This window comes from Bufo bufo, chromosome 6 (assembly GCF_905171765.1).
Source record: "Bufo bufo chromosome 6, aBufBuf1.1, whole genome shotgun sequence".
In the NCBI taxonomy this organism is placed as follows: Eukaryota; Metazoa; Chordata; class Amphibia; order Anura; family Bufonidae; genus Bufo; species Bufo bufo.
The window spans coordinates 407591181-407612593 of NC_053394.1; the positions used below are offsets into that span (position 1 = coordinate 407591181).

Below are 21413 nucleotides of genomic sequence, written 5' to 3' on the forward strand. Positions count from 1 at the left end.
ATTGTGTGATATTCAAACTGTGTGTTTGCAGGCATGGGTAGCTTACCAAGCCATGGAAGGATCTGTAGCATCGGCCACAAAGAACCATGAATGCGCACAGTAGCATCCTGGTGCTACCCTATGTGACATTCCTAAGCTGGGCCCGCTATGCCAGGGGGTGGTCTCCTAGAGACCTATAGATGCCTTGTAGGACAGGCAAAAGCTGACAATTTGGGCACAACACAATCCCTCTACATCTACCTGATCATCCTGTGGTACATAGTGATGTTCTTCTGAACCATCCTGTGGAAGAAGAGGACTGGGACATCTCTCCGGTGTTCTTCTCTCTTCCTTTACTGTAGGAAACACATCCAGTGACTGAATTCATTCCTTACATACAGATAATGAGAGGACGTGTGGCTTTAGTCATGTCTATTACCTGGTGATGTGAGGGGCCAGTGATCCTCCATCGTGATGTCCTTGTACAGATCTCTGTGTCCTTCTAAATACTCCCACTCCTCCATGGAGAAATAGATGGTGACGTCCTGACACCTTATAGGAACCTGACAACACAATGATACAGTCATCACCCAGATCCCTTCATAGCGTTCCTGTATAATGTCCCAGCATTCCCAGCAGTGTCACCTCTCCAGTCAGCAGCTCAATCATCTTGTTGGTGAGCTCTAGGATCTTCTCTCTATTGATTTCCTCATGTATCAGGGGGTGAGGTGGAGGCCCCATGATTGGGCTCAGGGTTCTTCCCCATCCTTCAGACACAGGGGCCTGACAGCGCTCACTAGAGGTCTTCTTCACTACTGTGTAGTCCTGGTTATGGAGAGACACAGTAATAACTATCACTCCATACATCTCCAAAGTTCCTCACCTCTCCAGTCATGTCCATCTGTCAGTAACATAGATAAGATGATGTAATGTGACATCATCAGAACCTCTCACCTCTCCAGTAAGCCGGATGAGGATCTCTAGGGTGAGATTTATTATCCTCTCCGCCATCTTGTCCCTGTCCATCCTTGATGGGTCAATCAGGAGAAGGGTCTTATATAGAAGATATCCACTGAGCGGATCCTATATTGTAGGAACCTGAATGGAAAGAAAATGAGACAATGGAAAATACTACAAAATCCCATGTAAAATACAATTACTGGAGACAATAAGAGGAGACATCGGAGAAGATAATAAAGTGTAGATGTTGTGTTATCTTCTTTTATATGGATGAGAACATCATTTCAATAGTTTGTCAAGGCTGTTCATGCATGTTTGTGGTCAATGTAGTGTCAAAGCATACCTAACCTGTAGGCAAACACTTGTCCATCACGGGTCACAGCGATAATGCCAGTATAAAGCAGTCATCTGGTAGATCAGTTCACAGATTTAGCGATCAGACCCAGACCTCAGAAGTCTTGTCACTTAGGATAAAGCATAAATACAAATCATCTTGGAACTATTCAATAGAGAAGGTGGCAACACCAACCATCTTTATACAATAGATGCTACATACATCCCCAAATCCCGGTGTGAACCTTGTTCTCCACAGGTTCACAGTTTATCTATCTGGGTGCTGGACTCTGTTGCGTCTTAGGCTACTTTCACATTTGAATTTCAGAATCCATTTGAAACGGATCTGTCACGCAAATGAAAGAAACCGAGGCGAACGGAAATCATTTAAACTGATCCGTTTGAATGGATTCGTCTCTAAAGCGGAACCGTTGTTCACGTATTCTCTTCCATTCGAATGGATCCGCTTTAAAGGTGTGAGGCGGGTCTATGTTGTATGCAAGGTGTATTTAAGCAGTGAAACCTCCATTTAGGCTCTTTGTGTTTTGAGACCATGTTGCCTGCACACTTACTTCGGCGATTGAGGTTCTACTCCTTAGGCTGAGTTTACAAGGGAGATATCTCCGCGCGGGTGCGTTGCGGGAGGTGAACGCATTGCACCCGCACTGAATCCGGACCCATTCATTTCTATGGGGCTGTGCACATGAGCTGTGATTTTCATGCATCACTTATCCGTTGCGTGAAAATTGCAGCATGCTCTATATTGTGCGTTTCACGCAACGCAGGCCCCATAGAAGTGAGTGGGGATGCGTGAAAATCGCAAGCAAGTGCGGATGCGGTGCGATTTTCACTCACGGTTGCTAGGAGACGATCGGGATGGGGACCCGATCATTATTATTTTCCCTTAAAACATGGTTATAAGGGAAAATAATTGCATTCTTAATACAGAATGCTTAGTACAATAGCGCTGGAGGAGTTAAATTTAAAAAAAAAAATATTTAACTCACCTTAAGAAGACAGAAGAGATACCGGATGCGCGAGCAAGTGGATTAAGGTGAGTTAAATTTTATTTTTATTTTTTTTAACCCCTCCAGCGCTATTGTACTAAGCATTCTGTATTAAGAATGCTATTATTTTCCCTTATAACCATGTTATACACAACCCCGATCCCAAACCCGAACTTCTATGAAGAAGTTCGGGTTTGGGTACCAAACATGCCGATTTTTCTCACGCGCGGGCAAAACGCATTACAATGTTTTGCACTCGCGCGGAAAAATCGTGCATGTTCCCGCAACGCACCCGCACCTTTTCCCGCAACGCCCGTGTGAACCCAGCCTTAAAGAGAGATGGCAAACACGTGCCCAGAAAAGAAGAAGACACCGGTATTGGGTCCACCCAATTACTTCCAAACAGATGACCAGAGGCGTATTTTCCATCCTGTATTCGGAGCTTTGTGCGCATCCAGAAAAAATGTTCAACTATATGCGCATGACCATTGAGAGTTTTGACAAGCTACTGCAGCAAATTTCTTCACGCATAGAAAAACAAGATTTCCGATTCAAAAGGTCAATTTCTCCTGCAGAGCGGCAGATGGTGAACTTAAATTAAGGATTGTCCTAATTTTTTCGGTACAGCAGTTTGTATGATTTCTATATACTTATTAATAATTTTTCTTTTTTTAGCAGATTTCTTGCTATGGGGGAAAATTTGTCATCTCTGCATTATAAGTATCAGATGGGAATTTCAACCCTCTACTATATATAATCCGTGATATTTGTCGCGCCTTGTGGGAGGTATTGCAAGAGGATTACATCCCAAATCCAACCACAGAAACGCCTACCACACACTTTATTAACCCACGAGGGATATGTGTGCAGACAGCCTATCACACCTTATATATACCCCCCGAGGGATATGTGTGCAGACAGCCTATCACACCTTATATACCCACCGAGGGATATGTGTACAGACAGCCTATGACACACCTTATATACCCACAGAGGGATATGTGTGCAGACAGCCTATCACACCTTAAATACCCCCCGAGGGATATGTGTACAGACAGCCTATGACGCACCTTATATACCCACAGAGGGATATGTGTGCAGACAGCCTATCACACCTTATATATACCCCCGAGGGATATGTGTACAGACAGCCTATCACACACCTTATATACCCACCAAGGGATAGGTGTGCAGACAGCCTATCACACCTTATATACCCACAGAGGGATATGTGTGCAGACAGCCTATCACACCTTATATACCCACAGAGGGATATGTGTGCAGACAGCCTATCACACCTTATATACCCACAGAGGGATATGTGTGCAGACAGCCTATCACAGACCTTATATACTCACCGAGGGATATGTGTGCAGACAGTCTATCACACCTTATATACCCACAGAGGAATATGTGTGCAGACAGCCTATCACACCTTATATACCCACAGAGGAATATGTGTGCAGACAGCCTATCACACCTTATATACCCACAGAGGAATATGTGTGCAGACAGCCTATCACACCTTATATACCCACAGAGGGATATGTGTACAGACAGCCTATCACACCTTATATACCCACAGAGGGATATGTGTACAGACAGCCTATCACACCTTATATACCCCCCGAGGGATATGTGTGCAGACAGCCTATCACACACCTTATATTCCCCCCAAGGGATATGTGTGCAGACAGCCTATCACACCTTATATACCCACAGAGGGATATGTGTGCAGACAGCCTATCACACCTTATATACACACCGAGGGATATGTGTGCAGACAGCCTATCACACCTTATATACCCCCCGAGGGATATGTGTGCAGACAGCCTATCACACACCTTATATTCCCCCCAAGGGATATGTGTGCAGACAGCCTATCACACCTTATATACCCACAGAGGGATATGTGTGCAGACAGCCTATCACACCTTATATACCCACAGAGGGATATGTGTGCAGACAGCCTATCACACTTTATATACCCACTGAGGGATATGTGTGCAGACAGCCTATCACACCTTATATACCCACAGAGGGATATTTGTGCAGACAGCCTATCACACTTTATATACCCACAGAGGGATATGTGTGCAGACAGCATATCACACCTTATATACCCACAGAGGGATATGTGTGCAGACAGCCTATCACACACCTTATATACCCACCGAGGGATATGTGTGCAGACAGCCTATCACACCTTATATACCCACTGAGGGATATGTGTGCAGACAGCCTATCACACCTTATATACCCACTGAGGGATATGTGTGCAGACAGCCTATCACACCTTATATACCCACTGAGGGATATGTGTGCAGACAGCCTATCACACACCTTATAAACCCAGAGAGGGATATGTGTGCAGACAGCCTATCACACCTTATATACCCACCGAGGGATATGTGTGCAGACAGCCTATCACACCTTATATACCCACCGAGGGATATGTGTGCAGACAGCCTATACCACCTTATACACTGCGTGCAGAATTATTAGGCAAATGAGTATTTTGACCACATCATCCTCTTTATGCATGTTGTCTTACTCCAAGGTGTATAGGCTCGAAAGTCTACTACCAATTAAGCATATTAGGTGATGTGCATCTCTGTAATGAGAAGGGGTGTGGTCTAATGACATCAACACCCTATATTAGGTGTGCATAATTATTATGGCAAAATGGGTCAAAAGAAGGACTTGACAGGCTCAGAAAAGTCAAAAATAGTGAGATATCTTGCAGAGGGATGCAGCACTCTTAAAATTGCAAAGCTTCTGAAGCGTGATCATCGAACAATCAAGCGTTTCATTCAAAATAGTCAACAGGGTCGCAAGAAGCGTGTGGAAAAACCAAGGCGCAAAATAACTGCCCATGAACTGGGAAAAGTCAAGCGTGCAGCTGCCAAGATGCCACTTGCCACCAGTTTGGCCATATTTCAGAGCTGCAACATCACTGGAGTGCCCAAAAGCACAAGGTGTGCAATACTCAGAGACATGGCCAAGGTAAGAAAGGCTGAAAGACGACCACCACTGAACAAGACACACAAGCTGAAACGTCAAGACTGGGCCAAGAAATATCTCAAGACTGATTTTTCTAAGGTTTTATGGACTGATGAAATAAGAGTGAGTCTTGATGGGCCAGATGGATGGGCCCGTGGCTGGATTGGTAAAGGGCAGAGAGCTCCAGTCCGACTCAGACGCCAGCAAGGTGGAGGTGGAGTACTGGTTTGGGCTGGTATCATCAAAGATGAGCTTGTGGGGCCTTTTCGGGTTGAGGATGGAGTCAAGCTCAACTCCCAGTCCTACTGCCAGTTTCTGGAAGACACCTTCTTCAAGCAGTGGTACAGGAAGAAGTCTGCATCCTTCAAGAAAAACATGATTTTCATGCAGGACAATGCTCCATCACACACGTCCAAGTACTCCACAGCGTGGCTGGCAAGAAAGGGTATAAAAGAAGAAAATCTAATGACATGGCCTCCTTGTTCACCTGATCTGAACCCCATTGAGAACCTGTGGTCCATCATCAAATGTGAGATTTACAAGGAGGGAAAACAGTACACCTCTCTGAACAGTGTCTGGGAGGCTGTGGTTGCTGCTGCACGCAATGTTGATGGTGAACAGATCAAAATACTGACAGAATCCATGGATGGCAGGCTTTTGAGTGTCCTTGCAAAGAAAGGTGGCTATATTGGTCACTGATTTGTTTTTGTTTTGTTTTTGAATGTCAGAAATGTATATTTGTGAATGTTGAGATGTTTTATTGGTTTCACTGGTAAAAATAAATAATTGAAATGGGTATATATTTGTTTTTGTTAAGTTGCCTAATAATTATGCACAGTAATAGTCACCTGCACACACAGATATCCCCCTAAAATAGCTAAAACTAAAAACAAACTAAAAACTACTTCCAAAAATATTCAGCTTTGATATTAATGAGTTTTTTGGGTTCATTGAGAACATGGTTGTTGTTCAATAATAAAATTAATCCTCAAAAATACAACTTGCCTAATAATTCTGCACTCCCTGTATACCCCCCGAGGGATATGTGTGCAGACAGCCTATCACACACCTTATATACCCACAGAGGGATATGTGTGCAGACAGCCTATCACACCTTATAAACCCACAGAGGGATGTGTATACAGTCAGCCTATCACACCTTATATACCCACAGAGGAATATGTGTGCAGACAGCCTATCACACCTCATACACCCACCGAGGGATATGTGTGCAGACAGCCTATCACACCTCATACACCCACCGAGGGATATGTGTGCAGTCAGCCTATCACACCTCATACACCCACTGAGGGATATGTGTGCAGACAGCCTATCACACCTTATATACCCACAGAGGGATGTGTGTACAGACAGCCTATCACACCTTATATACCCACTGAGGGATATGTGTGCAGACAGCCTATCACACCTTATATACCCACAGAGGGATGTGTGTACAGACAGCCTATCACACCTTATATACCCACTGAGGGATATGTGTGCAGACAGCCTATCACACCTTATATACCCACTGAGGGATATGTGTGCAGACAGCCTATCACACCTTATATACCCACAGAGGGATATGTGTGCAGACAGCCTATCACACCTTATAAACCCACAGAGGGATATGTGTGCAGACAGCCTATCACACCTCATACACCCACCGAGGGATATGTGTGCAGACAGCCTATCACACCTTATATACCCACCGAGGGATATGTGTGCAGACAGCCTATCACATCTTATATACCCACCGAGGGATATGTGTGCAGACAGCCTATCACACCCCTTATATACCCACAGAGGGATATGTGTGCAGACAGCCTATCACACCTTATATACCCACAGAGGGATGTGTATACAGTCAGCCTATCACACCTTATATACCCACAGAGGGATGTGTATACAGTCAGCCTATCACACCTTATATACCCACAGAGGAATATGTGTGCAGACAGCCTATCACACCTTATATACCCACAGAGGAATATGTGTGCAGACAGCCTATCACACCTCATACACCCACCGAGGGATATGTGTGCAGACACCCTATCACACCATATAAACCCACAGAGGGATGTGTGTACAGACAGCCTATCACACCTTATATACCCCCCGAGGGATATGTGTGCAGACAGCCTATCACACCTTATATACCCACCGAGGGATATGTGTGCAGACAGCCTATCACACCTTATATACCCACAGAGGAATATGTGTGCAGACAGCCTATCACACCTTATATACCCACAGAGGGATATGTGTACAGACAGCCTATCACACCTTATATACCCACAGAGGGATATGTGTACAGACAGCCTATCACACCTTATATACCCACAGAGGGATATGTATGCAGACAGCCTATCACACCTTATATACCCACCGAGAGATATGTGTGCAAAGAGCCTATCACACGCCTTATATACCCACCGAGGGACATGTGTGCAGACAGCCTATCATACCTTATATACCCACCAAGGGATATGTGTGCAGACAGCCTATCACATCTTATATACCCACCAAGGGATATGTGTGCAGACAGCCTATCACACCTTATATACCCACCAAAGGATATGTGTGCAGACAGACTATCACTCACCTTATATACCCCCCGAGGGATATGTGTGCAGACAGCCTATCACACACCTTATATACGCACCGAGGGATATGTGTGCAGACAGCCTATTACACCATATATACCCACTGAGGGATATGTGTGCAGACAGCCTATCACACCTTATATACTGTAAGGGATCGTCTCTTTTCAGGGGGTCACACTCACAGATATCTTCGCAGACATGATTATAATGTCCAAACTCTTGCTTTATTTCAGACACTTTAGGAAAGCACAGGTTAAGAAGTCGCAGCTTCAACTTATCACGTGTGACATCCACACAAAATACCAAACCCTTGCCCGGCTAGGCTCTAACTAAACACATAAGTGTATCCCTGACTCACCTAGAGAGCCCTGTTCACACATGGAACACAAATGCGGCTTTCCTCAGCCATTCAGTCCAGCAACCTCCATGCTGTGACACTTCAATACCTTTTGGGGGATTGTGGCCCAGTAGTCCTCCTGACTCTGGCCTCGTGATCCTTGTTTCACAGGTGTCAGCGCGTCCCCCAAAGTTCAGGCTATCGCCTAGCCTCGTGGCTAGTGTTGAGCGAACTTCTGTTTTAAGTTCGGCGTCTAAAGTTCGGCTTCTGGTTAGCGAAGAATCCCGATATGGATTCCGAATTCCGTTGTGGTCCGTGGTAGCGGAATCAATAATCGGCCATTATTGATTCCGCTACCACGGACCCCAACGGAATTCGGAATCCATATCGGGATTCTTCGCTAACCGGAAGCCGTAATTTAGACGCCGAACTTAAAACAGAAGTTCGCTCAACACTACCCGTGGCCCCTCAGCCCACCCGGCTGAGACCACTCAGACAGAGCCTCACCAGGACTCTGCTTCACAAGACACACCCAAGATCCAGTAGCAGGATTAAATAGGATCCCTGGACATGAGCATGCCCTAATTCCCGGACTGGAACCTGGGGAAACAACACCTCAATGTTCACATTGCCACAATACCCAACAAGGGATATGTGTGCAGACAGCCTATCACACCTTATATACCCACCGAGGGATATGTGTGCAGACAGCCTATCACACCTTATATACCCACAAAGGGATAGGTGTGCAGACAGCCTATCACACCTTATATACCCACCGAGGGATATGTGTGCAGACAGCCTATCACACCTTATATACCCACAAAGGGATATGTGTGCAGACAGCCTATCACACCTTATATACCCACCGAGGGATATGTGTGCAGACAGCCTATCACACACCTTATATACCCACCAAGGGATATGTGTGAAGACAGCCTATCACACCACACATATACCCACCAAGGGATATGTGTGCAGACAGCCTATCACACCTTATATACCCACCGAGGGATATGTGTGCAGACAGCCTATCACACACCTTATATACCCACCGAGGGATATGTGTGCAGACAGCTTATCACACCTTATATACCCACCGAGAGATATGTGTGCAGACAGCCTATCACACCTTATATACCCCCCGAGGGATATGTGTGCAGACAGCCTATCACATCTTATATACCCACAGAGGGATGTGTGTGCAGACAGCCTATCACACCTTATATACCCACCGAGAGATATGTGTGCAGACAGCCTATCACACACCTTATATACCCACCAAGGGATATGTGTGCAGACAGCCTATCACACCACACATATACCCACCAAGGGATATGTGTGCAGACAGCCTATCACACCTTATATACCCACCGAGGGATATGTGTGCAGACAGCCTATCACACACCTTATATACCCACCGAGGGATATGTGTGCAGACAGCCTATCACACCTTATATACCCACCGAGGGATATGTGTGCAGACAGCCAATCACACCTTATATACCCACCGAGGGATATGTGTGCAGACAGCCTATCACAGACCTTATATACTCACCGAGGGATATGTGTGCAGACAGCCTATCACACACCTTATATACCCACCGAGGGATATGTGTGCAGACAGCCTATCACACACCTTATATACCCACCGAAGGGATATGTGTGCAGACAGCCTATCACACACCTTATATACCCACCGAAGGGATATGTGTGCAGACAGCCTATTACACCTTATATACCCACCGGAGGGATATGTGTGCAGACAGCCTATCACACCTTATATACCCACCAAGGGATATGTGTGCAGACAGCCTATCACACCTTATATACCCACTGAGGGATATGGGTGCAGACAGCATATCACACACCTTATATACCCACCGAGGGATATGTGTGCAGACAGCCTATCACACACCTTATATACCCACTGAGGGATATGTGTGCAGACAGCCTATCACACCTTATATACCCACCGAGGGATATGTGTGCAGACAGTCTATCACACACCTTATATACCCACCGAGGGATATTTGTGCAGACAGCCTATCACACACCTTATATACCCACCGAGGGATATGTGTGCAGACAACCTATCACACACCTTATATACCTACTGAGGGATATGTGTACAGACAGCCTATCACACCACACATATACCCACCAAGGGATATGTGTGCAGACAGCCTGTCACACCTTATATACCCACCGAGGGATATGTGTGCAGACAGCCTATCACACACCTTATATACCCACCGAGGCATATGTGTGCAGACAGCCTATCACACCTTATATACCCACCGAGGGATATGTGTGCAGACAGTCTATCACACACCTTATATACCCACCGAGGGATATGTGTGCAGACAGCCTATCACACACCTTATATACCCACCGAGGGATATGTGTGCAGACAGCCTATCACACCTTATATACCCACCGAGGGATATGTGTGCAGACAGTCTATCACACACCTTATATACCCACCGAGGGATATGTGTGCAGACAGCCTATCACACACCTTATATACCCACCGAGGGATATCTGTGCAGACAGCCTATCACACACCTTATATACCCACCGAGGGATATGTGTGCAGACAGTCTATCACACACCTTATATATCCACCGAGGGATATGTGTGCAGACAGCCTATCACACCACACATATACCCACTGTGGCAAAACCAACCTCGCCATTGGGTTTTGGAGAGGCCTGTTTATCAGCCTCTTGCCTCAGGATTATGGCCCATACTAACTTTTAAACCCCTGAACCGATTCAAGTGAATTTTGGATAGGTTTGTCCCCAAGTTATAATTTTTAAATTGATGTAAGTTATATGTATGGCCAATGTAAACTCACAAAGTTGTAACAATTTATAATAGGTGTAACTTGTCAGCTTGGGAGGAAAATGCTGGGTGTGGTTCTATTGTGCCATTGTCCCATTGTGTGTTTAAATGGTGATGTCTGTTCTGTTGTCCTCACATGTGTATTGGCGATCTCCTTTGTCCTGAGAGATAATTGGATTGCTCCTCGGTTGTCTCCGGGACAGAGAGGAGGGAACCATGATGCATTGTGGGGATATGTAGTATCTGTCCTGGGACGCAGTCTCCCTTCTGGTCCTCTGGGGGCGTGAACGATTTGTTGCTGTACTTACATTGTATGTGTTGTAAATTACTGATTGGTTGCATTTCAAAACCCTGTGGGCAGTACTATGTTTGTGGTTTATGAATAAAAGAGGCTGTACGTGAAGTACAGTCAGACCACTGCTTGACCCTCAACACGGAGACTTGTCTCGTTATTGGGGGAGATCCGCTGTATGCTGTTAGAGACTGATTGCCAGGAGTGTAAGCTGATTCCTGTTCGTCTGCTAGCAGCTATTCGTGAGGTTCCAGTTTGGAGTGCTATTTTGTATCCAGTTCGGGAGTTTGGTGTCCTGCAGTAGCTGGGCCTGTCTCTCAGAAAGGGGCATATCGCCTAAACGGATTTTAACCTCTTGTCTGCTGAAACGGTCCGTTACATTGGTGGCAAGCAGCGGGATCGTTCCTACAGCCAGAAGGACAGCTACAGGAGACACCATTTCTTTGGATTCTACAACTTAAGGGCAACGCATGTCTCAGTACAGCGACCCTAAAAGCACCAGGATGGAACCAGCAGTGGAGTACAGATACTCTGTGGAGGAATTTGACCGTATGATGTGGTTGCGGCTGAACTTCTTCGGACCCAATCCAGCTGAGAAATACGTGAAGTTAGTGAGGAGTCTAGTGTTCCAGACCCTACTATACCGGGCAGAAGGTGACGGTCAGCTGCCACGTTGGGTGGACCTCCATTGGAAATTACAGTTGCGGGACAGAGAGAGCTCAGTCTCCCCTCCCCAGCGGCAGAGTGTCCAGCAGGGAATTGGGAGCCCAGTCTCCATTCCCCAGCGGCAGTGTGAAGTGCGGGGAGAGGAGAGCAGCGTCCTCCCTCCCCAGCGGCAGTGTGAAGAGCAGGGAGAGGAGAGCAGCGTCCTCCCTCCCCAGCGGCAGGCTGAGTTACAGGGGGCAGAGGTAGTTGTTCCTGCCTCCCAGCAGCAGAGTGATATGCCGGGAAGGCAGTGTGAAATGCAGGGAGAGGAGAGCAGCGTCCTCCCTCCCCAGCGGCAGGCTGAGTTACAGGGGGCAGAGGTAGTTGTTCCTGCCCCCCAGCAGCAGAGTGATTTATTGGGAATTGGGAGCCCAGTCTCCATTCCCCAGCAGCAGGCGGAGTTACAGGGGGCAGAGACAGTCGGTCCTGTCCCCCAGCGGCAGAGTGTCCAGCAGGGAATAGAGAGCCCAGTCTCCTTTCCCCAGCAGCAGGACACTGTATTGGGAGCGGAGACGGTCGGTCGCCCTCCCCAGCGGCTGGAAGTATGTATGGGAGAGGAGCTCGTTACCCCCTCTCCCCAGCGGCAGCTTAACGCACCAGGGGGAGACAGTAACCCCCACAACAGTGCAGATGGGACCGTGGTCTCTGCACCTACAGCACAGGGGGTAGAGACAGTCGGTCTCCCCCTCCAACAACCAGACTCTAAGCCAGGGAGCAACACAGAGACCGGGAGTACCAGCTTCCAACATAACCTTGGTGGACTCACTGGACAGAGACAGGCTACCAAATGCAACAGGTCCAGTATTGGTTTGTGGGTGGGCTGCCAGACTAACTCAGGTACCGACCGGCGTGAGGTCAGGTATCTGGTTAGTCTTCCCTGGGGGGGGGAGATGTGTGGCGAAACCAACCTCGCCACTGGGTTTTGGAGAGGCCTGTTTATCAGCCTCTTGCCTCAGGATTATGGCCCATACTAACTTTTAAACCCCTGAACCGATTCAAGTGAATTTTGGATAGGTTTGTCCCCAAGTTATACTGTTTAAATTGATGTAAGTTATATGTATGGCCAATGTAAACTCACAAAGTTGTAACAATTTATAATAGGTGTAACTTGTCAGCTTGGGAGGAATATGCTGGGTGTGTTTCTATTGTGCCATTGTCCCATTGTGTGTTTAAATGGTGATGTCTGTTCTGTTGTCCTCACATGTGTATTGGCGATTTCCCTTTGTCCTGAGAGATAATTGGATTGCTCCTCGGTTGTCTCCGGGACAGAGAGGAGGGAACCATGATGCATTGTGGGGATATGTTGTATCTGTCCTGGGACGCAGTCTCCCTTCTGGTCCTCTAGGGGTGTGAACGATTTGTTGCTGTACTTACATTGTACGTGTTGTAAATTACTGATTGGTTGCATTTCAAAACCCTGTGGGCAGTACTATGTTTGTGGTTTATGAATAAAAGAGGCTGTACGTGAAGTACAGTCAGACCACTGCTTGACCCTCAACACGGAGCCTTGTCTCGTTATTGGGGGGATCCGCTGTATGCTGTTATAGACTGATTGCCAGGAGTGTAAGCTGATTCCTGTTCGTCTGCTAGCAGCTATTCGTGAGGTTCCAGTTTGGAGTGCTACTTTGTATCCAGTTCGGGACATTGGTGTTCTGCAGTAGCTGGGCCTGTCTCTCAGAAAGGGGCATATCGCCTAAACGGATTTTAACCCCTTGTCTGCTGAAACGGTCCGTTACACCCACCAAGGGATATGTGTGCAGACAGCCTATCACACCTTTTATACCCACCGAGGGATATGTGTGCAGACAGCCTATCACACCACACATATACCCACCGAGGGATATGTGTGCAGACAGCCTATCACACCTTATATACCCCCCGAGGGATATGTGTGCAGACAGCCTATCACACCTTATATACCCACCGAGGGATATGTGTGCAGACAGTCTATCACACACCTTATATACCCACCTAGGGATATGTGTGCAGACAGCCTATCACACACCTTATATACCCACCGAGGGATATCTGTGCAGAGAGCCTATCACACACCTTATATACCCCCCGAGGGATATGTGTGCAGACAGCCTATCACACCACACATATACCCACCGAGGGATATGTGTGCAGACAGTCTATCACACACCTTATATACCCACCGAGCCGGCTCAGCACAATTAACTTCCTTCATGAGCTACACGCTGCTGATATCGAAAGTAGCCCATCCATTTATCCACAGCCATACATGTCCCTGCCACTCTGACATCTCTAATGCTGCCTTACTGTTAAAGAGGTTGAAATGGTTTGGATACAGTGCGAGGAGACCCCAGGGGGTCTCATCTCTACTCATCTCACTTCCCAAAAATGGAATGAAAGGTGATCAAAAAATTAAGCCACAAAAAAATAGCCCCCCGCCCCCGCTCTATCAACAAGGAAAAAATATTAAATTAGGGCTCCTAACATACATATTTACAAAAACAATTTTTTTTTTGTTAAAAAAGTGTTATTACTAACACAGTGAACGATGTAAAAACAAAACCTAAAATCCAATTACTATCTACTTTTCCCAGATGTGATTCATACGACTAATATCTGCTGCCTCGTATGCCTCTCACTAACATGATTGTGATTATGTCCTAAAATGAATGCTGTACCCCAGTAATGCTGACAGACAATGGCGGTGACTGTACACATACCTCCACTGGCACCGCTGGACACTGCATGTATGTGGAAGGTGGAGGACTAGTGGGCTAAAGGACCTTTCATGACTTCATGCCCATGTGATCATGTGTGGGAGGAGTCAATCTCCAAGGTGTGCTGTTTAAGGTAAAGGACCTTTCATGATGTCATGATCATGTGATGTTGTATGGGAGGAGTCAGATTCCAGGCTGTGCTGCTAGAGGTGAAGGACCTGTGATGATGTCATGACCATGTGATCATATGGTCAGTAGTATCATACTCCGCTGAACTTTACAGACATCAGCATTAGATTGGGCTCACAGTCTAAGTTCCCCATCAGTCTGTCTTTGGAGTGTGGGAGGAAACCGGAGAACCCTGAGGAAACCCCCGCAAACATGGGAGGAACATACAAACAACATGCAGATGCTGTGCTTGGTCGGATTCACACACACAGCTCTGCACTACATTATACACACACAGCTCTGCACTGTACATTATACACACACAGCTCTGCACTACATTATACACACACAGCTCTGCACTGTACATTATACACACACAGCTCTGCACTGTACATTATACACACACAGCTCTGCACTACATTATACACACACAGCTCTGCACTACATTATACACACACAGCTCTGCACTACATTATACACACACAGCTCTGCACTACATTATACACACACAGCTCTGCACTACATTATACACACAGCTCTGCACTGCACATTATACACACAGCTCTGCCCTGTACATTATACACACAGCTCTGCACTGTACATTATACACACAGCTCTGCACTGTACATTATACACACACAGCTCTGCACTGTACATTATACACACAGCTCTGCACTGTACATTATACACACAGCTCTGCACTGTACATTATACACACACAGCTCTGCACTGTACATTATACACACAGCTCTGCACTGTACATTATACACACAGCTCTGCACTGTACATTATACACACAGCTCTGCACTGTACATTATACACACAGCTCTGCACTGTACATCATACACACACAGCTCTGCACTGTACATTATACACACAGCTCTGCACTGTACATTATACACACAGCTCTGCACTGTACATTATACACACACAGCTCTGCACTGTACATTATACACACAGCTCTGCACTGTACATTATACACACAGCTCTGCACCGTACATTATACACACAGCTCTGCACTGTACATTATACACACAGCTCTGCACTGTACATTATACACACAGCTCTGCACTGTACATTATACACACAGCTCTGCACTGTACATTATACACACAGCTCTACACTGTACATTATACACACAGCTCTGCACTGTACATTATACACACACAGCTCTGCACTGTACATTACACACACAGCTCTGCACTACATTATACACACACAGCTCTGCACTACATTATACACACACAGCTCTGCACTACATTATACACACAGCTCTGCCCTGTACATTATACACACAGCTCTGCACTGTACATTATACACACAGCTCTGCACTGTACATTATACACACACAGCTCTGCACTGTACATTATACACACACAGCTCTGCACTGTACATTATACACACAGCTCTGCACTGTACATTATACACACAGCTCTGCACTGTACATTATACACACACAGCTCTGCACTGTACATTATACACACAGCTCTGCACTGTACATTATACACACAGCTCTACACTGTACATTATACACACAGCTCTGCACTGTACATTATACACACACAGCTCTGCACCGTACATTATACACACAGCTCTGCACTGTATATTATACACACACAGCTCTGCACTGTACATTATACACACAGCTCTGCACTGTACATTATACACACACAGCTCTGCACTGTACATTATACACACAGCTCTGCACCATACATTATACACACAGCTCTGCACTGTACATTATACACACACAGCTCTACACTGTACATTATACACACAGCTCTGCACTGTACATTATACACACAGCTCTGTACTGTACATTATACACACAGCTCTGCACCGTACATTATACACACACAGCTCTGCACCGTACATTATACACACAGCTCTGCACTGTACATTATACACACACAGCTCTGCACTGTACATTATACACACACAGCTCTGCACTGTACATTATACACACACAGCTCTGCACTGTACATTATACACACAGCTCTGCACTGTACATTATACACACAGCTCTGCACTGTACATTATACACACAGCTCTGCACTGTACATTATATACACAGCTCTGCACTGTACATTATACACACAGCTCTGCACTGTACATTATACACACAGCTCTGTACTGTACATTATACACACAGCTCTGTACTGTACATTATACACACAGCTCTGCACTGTACATTATACACACAGCTCTGCACTGTACATTATACACACAGCTCTGCACTGTACATTATACACACAGCTCTGCACTGTACATTATACACACAGCTCTACACTGTACATTATACACACAGCTCTACACTGTACATTATACACACAGCTCTGCACTGTACATTATACACACACAGCTCTGCACTGTACATTATACACACAGCTCTGCACTGTACATTATACACACAGCTCTACACTGTACATTATACACACAGCTCTGCACTGTACATTATACACACAACTCTGCACTGTACATTATACACACAGCTCTGCACTGTACATTATACACACAGCTCTGCACTGTACATTATACACACGCAGCTCTACACTGTACATTATACACACAGCTCTGCACTGTACATTATACACACAGCTCTGTACTGTACATTATACACACAGCTCTGCACCGTACATTATACACACAGCACTGCACTGTACATTATACACACACAGCTCTACACTGTACATTATACACACAGCTCTGCACTGTACATTATACACACAGCTCTGCACTGTACATTATACACACACAGCTCTGCACTGTACATTATACACACACAGCTCTACACTGTACATTATACACACAGCTCTGCACTGTACATTATACACACAGCTCTGCACTGTACATTATACACACAGCTCTGCACTGTACATTATACACACAGCTCTGCACTGTACATTATACACACAGCTCTGCACTGTACATTATACACACAGCTCTGCACTGTACATTATACACACAGCTCTGCACTGTACATTATACACACAGCTCTGCACTGTACATTATACACACAGCTCTGTACTGTACATTATACACACAGCTCTGCACTGTACATTATACACACACAGCTCTGCACCGTACATTATACACACAGCTCTGCACTGTACATTATACACACACAGCTCTGCACTGTACATTATACACACACAGCTCTGCACTGTACATTATACACACAGCTCTGCACTGTACATTATACACACAGCTCTGCACTGTACATTATACACACACAGCTCTGCACTGTACATTATACACACAGCTCTACACTGTACATTATACACACAGCTCTGCACTGTACATTATACACACAGCACTGCACTGTACATTATACACACACACAGCTCTGCACTGTACATTATACACACATTCTGCACTGTACATTATACACACAGCTCTGCACTGTACATTATACACACAGCTCTGCACTGTACATTATACACACAGCTCTGCACTGTACATTATACACACACAGCTCTGCACTGTACATTATACACACAGCTCTGCACTGTACATTATACACACAGCTCTGCACTGTACATTATACACACAGCTCTGCACTGTACATTATACACACAGCTCTGCACTGTACATTATACACACAGCTCTGCACTGTACATTATACACACAGCTCTGCACTGTACATTATACACACAGCTCTGCACAGTACATTATACACACAGCTCTGCACTGTACATTATACACACAGCTCTGTACTGTACATTATACACACAGCTCTGCACTGTACATTATACACACACAGCTCTGCACCGTACATTATACACACAGCTCTGCACTGTACATTATACACACACAGCTCTGCACTGTACATTATACACACAGCTCTGCACTGTACATTATACACACACAGCTCTGCACTGTACATTATACACACAGCTCTACACTGTACATTATACACACAGCTCTGCACTGTACATTATACACACAGCACTGCACTGTACATTATACACACACACAGCTCTGCACTGTACATTATACACACATTCTGCACTGTACATTATACACACAGCTCTGCACTGTACATTATACACACAGCTCTGCACTGTACATTATACACACAGCTCTGCACTGTACATTATACACACACAGCTCTGCACTGTACATTATACACACACAGCTCTGCACTGTACATTATACACACAGCTCTGCACTGTACATTATACACACAGCTCTGCACTGTACATTATACACACAGCTCTGCACTGTACATTATACACACACAGCTCTGCACTGTACATTATACACACAGCTCTGCACTGTACATTATACACACAGCTCTGCACTGTACATTATACACACAGCTCTGCACTGTACATTATACACACAGCTCTGCACTGTACATTATACACACAGCTCTGCACTGTACATTATACACACAGCTCTGCACTGTACATTATACACACAGCTCTGCACTGTACATTATACACACAGCTCTGCACTGTACATTATACACACAGCTCTGCACTGTACATTATACACACAGCTCTGCACTGTACATTATACACACAGCTCTACACTGTACATTGTGATGTTTGTGATAGATCACTGTGACCTTTACCCTCTTTCTCCTGATGCATGATGGGGGAGGAGGAGCTGTACCAGGAAGTCAGACAGTGTGTGAGGGGAACCGGAAGCAGACACATGAGGCTGAGAAGGGATTGCATCTGATAAGGACAGAAGCTGTTTGGAATAAGACTCCTCCATGTAAGAATGCCATAATGTTCTGGGTAATAAACCTTGCTCTGGTTAAGTAGTACATCGGCCTGTGTGTGTAACTTGCTGAGCAGATACTGGCAGCATTGCCAGCGGCACCTGAGAGACACAGAGTGTCCAGGGGACATAACAGTGGCGACGAGGATTGTGGATTTTAGCACACATGGCCTTCATAGGGTTTATTCAACCATTTGAGTCATGGATCTCCTGGGTGGAGAGGCTGGAACAGTATATAGAAGCAAATAATGTGACTGTTGAAAAGAAAGTTGCAGTTTTTTCTCACTGCATTGGGTCAAGCTGCATATGGAACCCTCAGAGACCTTGTTTCTCCAGACAAGCCAGCCTCTAAGTCCCTGCCTGAGTTAATTCAGACGCTACATACACACTACAACCCGAAGCCGTTAGAAATCGCAGAGCGGTTTAAATTCTACAGTAGAAGGCAGCAGGCCGGGGAGGATATAAAGACATATATCATTGCTCTACGTAAACTAGCTGCCACTTGTCAGTTTGGAGACTACCTACAGACGGCTCTCCGTGACATGTTCGTCATGGGACTCTGCGACCCAGCCATACAGAAACGTTTACTCACAGAACCCGACTTGACTCTGACGAAAGCCACTGACCTTGCTACGGTCATGGAGTTGGCAACACGGGACGCCACCCTACTGAAGGCACCACCTACAACTCCTGCAAGCCAGGGTGAGGAAATATTCCACACCGCTATCATTCAACGCTCGAGACGGCCGTCCCCTGCCACTCAGCTTAAACCTCGCCACCCTAATTCTTCTGTCTCTGGGACCCCGACTTGCTACCGTTGTGGTAACACTACTCACAGTACGCCTGCTTGCAAGTTCAAGGATGTCGTTTGTTTTCGCTGTGGAAAGACTGGTCATATTGGGCGCGTTTGCCGCAGCTCTCGCTCCCCGAACACTACCACAAAAGATAGACGTAAACAGACATTCCGTGTGGATATGGACAATAACGGTTTTAGCTCTGATGAGGAGACATGTGTCCAGCATGTTGGACTGTTTCAAGTAGCTGGGAGTACTCCTGCGATTAAAGTGGATGTCACACTCAATGGCTGTCCTGTCTCCATGGATGTTGATACAGGGGCAGCTGTGTCTGTCATTTCATGGACTGATTTAAAGGCATCGGGTCTGTCCCTGCCGCTAAAACCTACAAAGCTCACACTACAAACCTACAGCAAGGAACTACTACAGCCCTTGGGTTATGTAAAACCCCTTGTTACATTAGGCAACCGCAGTCAAAGTCTACGCCTTTATGTTGTAAGGAATGGAGGTCCTCCGCTGTATGGAAGGGACTGGATCAAAGCCCTGGGCATGCCTCCTTTTACCATTGCCCAATGTACATTGCTTTCTAAAGTAGACCATTGGGTGGAATCCCTGAAGTCACGTTTTAAAGAGGTTTTTGAGGACTCTTTGGGCACCGTAAAAGGAAAGATGGCCCACCTCCTCTTGAAGCCTGGTGCTACACCTCGTTTTTGTAAGGCAAGATCAGTACCTTTTGCCTTGCGAAAAAAAGTGGAAGCAGAGCTGGACCACCTATTGGCTGAAAAGATCATAACGAAAGTGGATAGAAGTGAATGGGCATCACCAATTGTGCCTGTCAAGAAAAAGAATGGAGACATTAGGATTTGTGGTGATTTCAGGGTAGCTCTGAACAACCAACTTCTTGTGGATCAATACCCATTGCCTCGACTTGAAGATTTATTTGGCTCACTGGCTGGGG

At 45.9% G+C, this 21413-nt stretch overlaps 1 protein-coding gene across 2 annotated transcripts in view; it reads right to left on the reverse strand.

Annotated features, from left to right (window-relative positions):
- Positions 1 to 21413, reverse strand: part of LOC121004491 (gastrula zinc finger protein XlCGF57.1-like) — a 255964-nt gene that overhangs the window by 79292 nt on the left and 155259 nt on the right. The window contains exon 2 of one of the 2 annotated variants that reach the window (XM_040436748.1): positions 5770 to 5774. The exons of the other annotated variant lie outside the window; for it this stretch is intronic. The gene's annotated coding sequence lies outside the window, so the exon portion shown is untranslated. The remainder of the gene's footprint in view (positions 1 to 5769; positions 5775 to 21413) is intronic. 2 annotated transcript variants of the gene reach the window in all.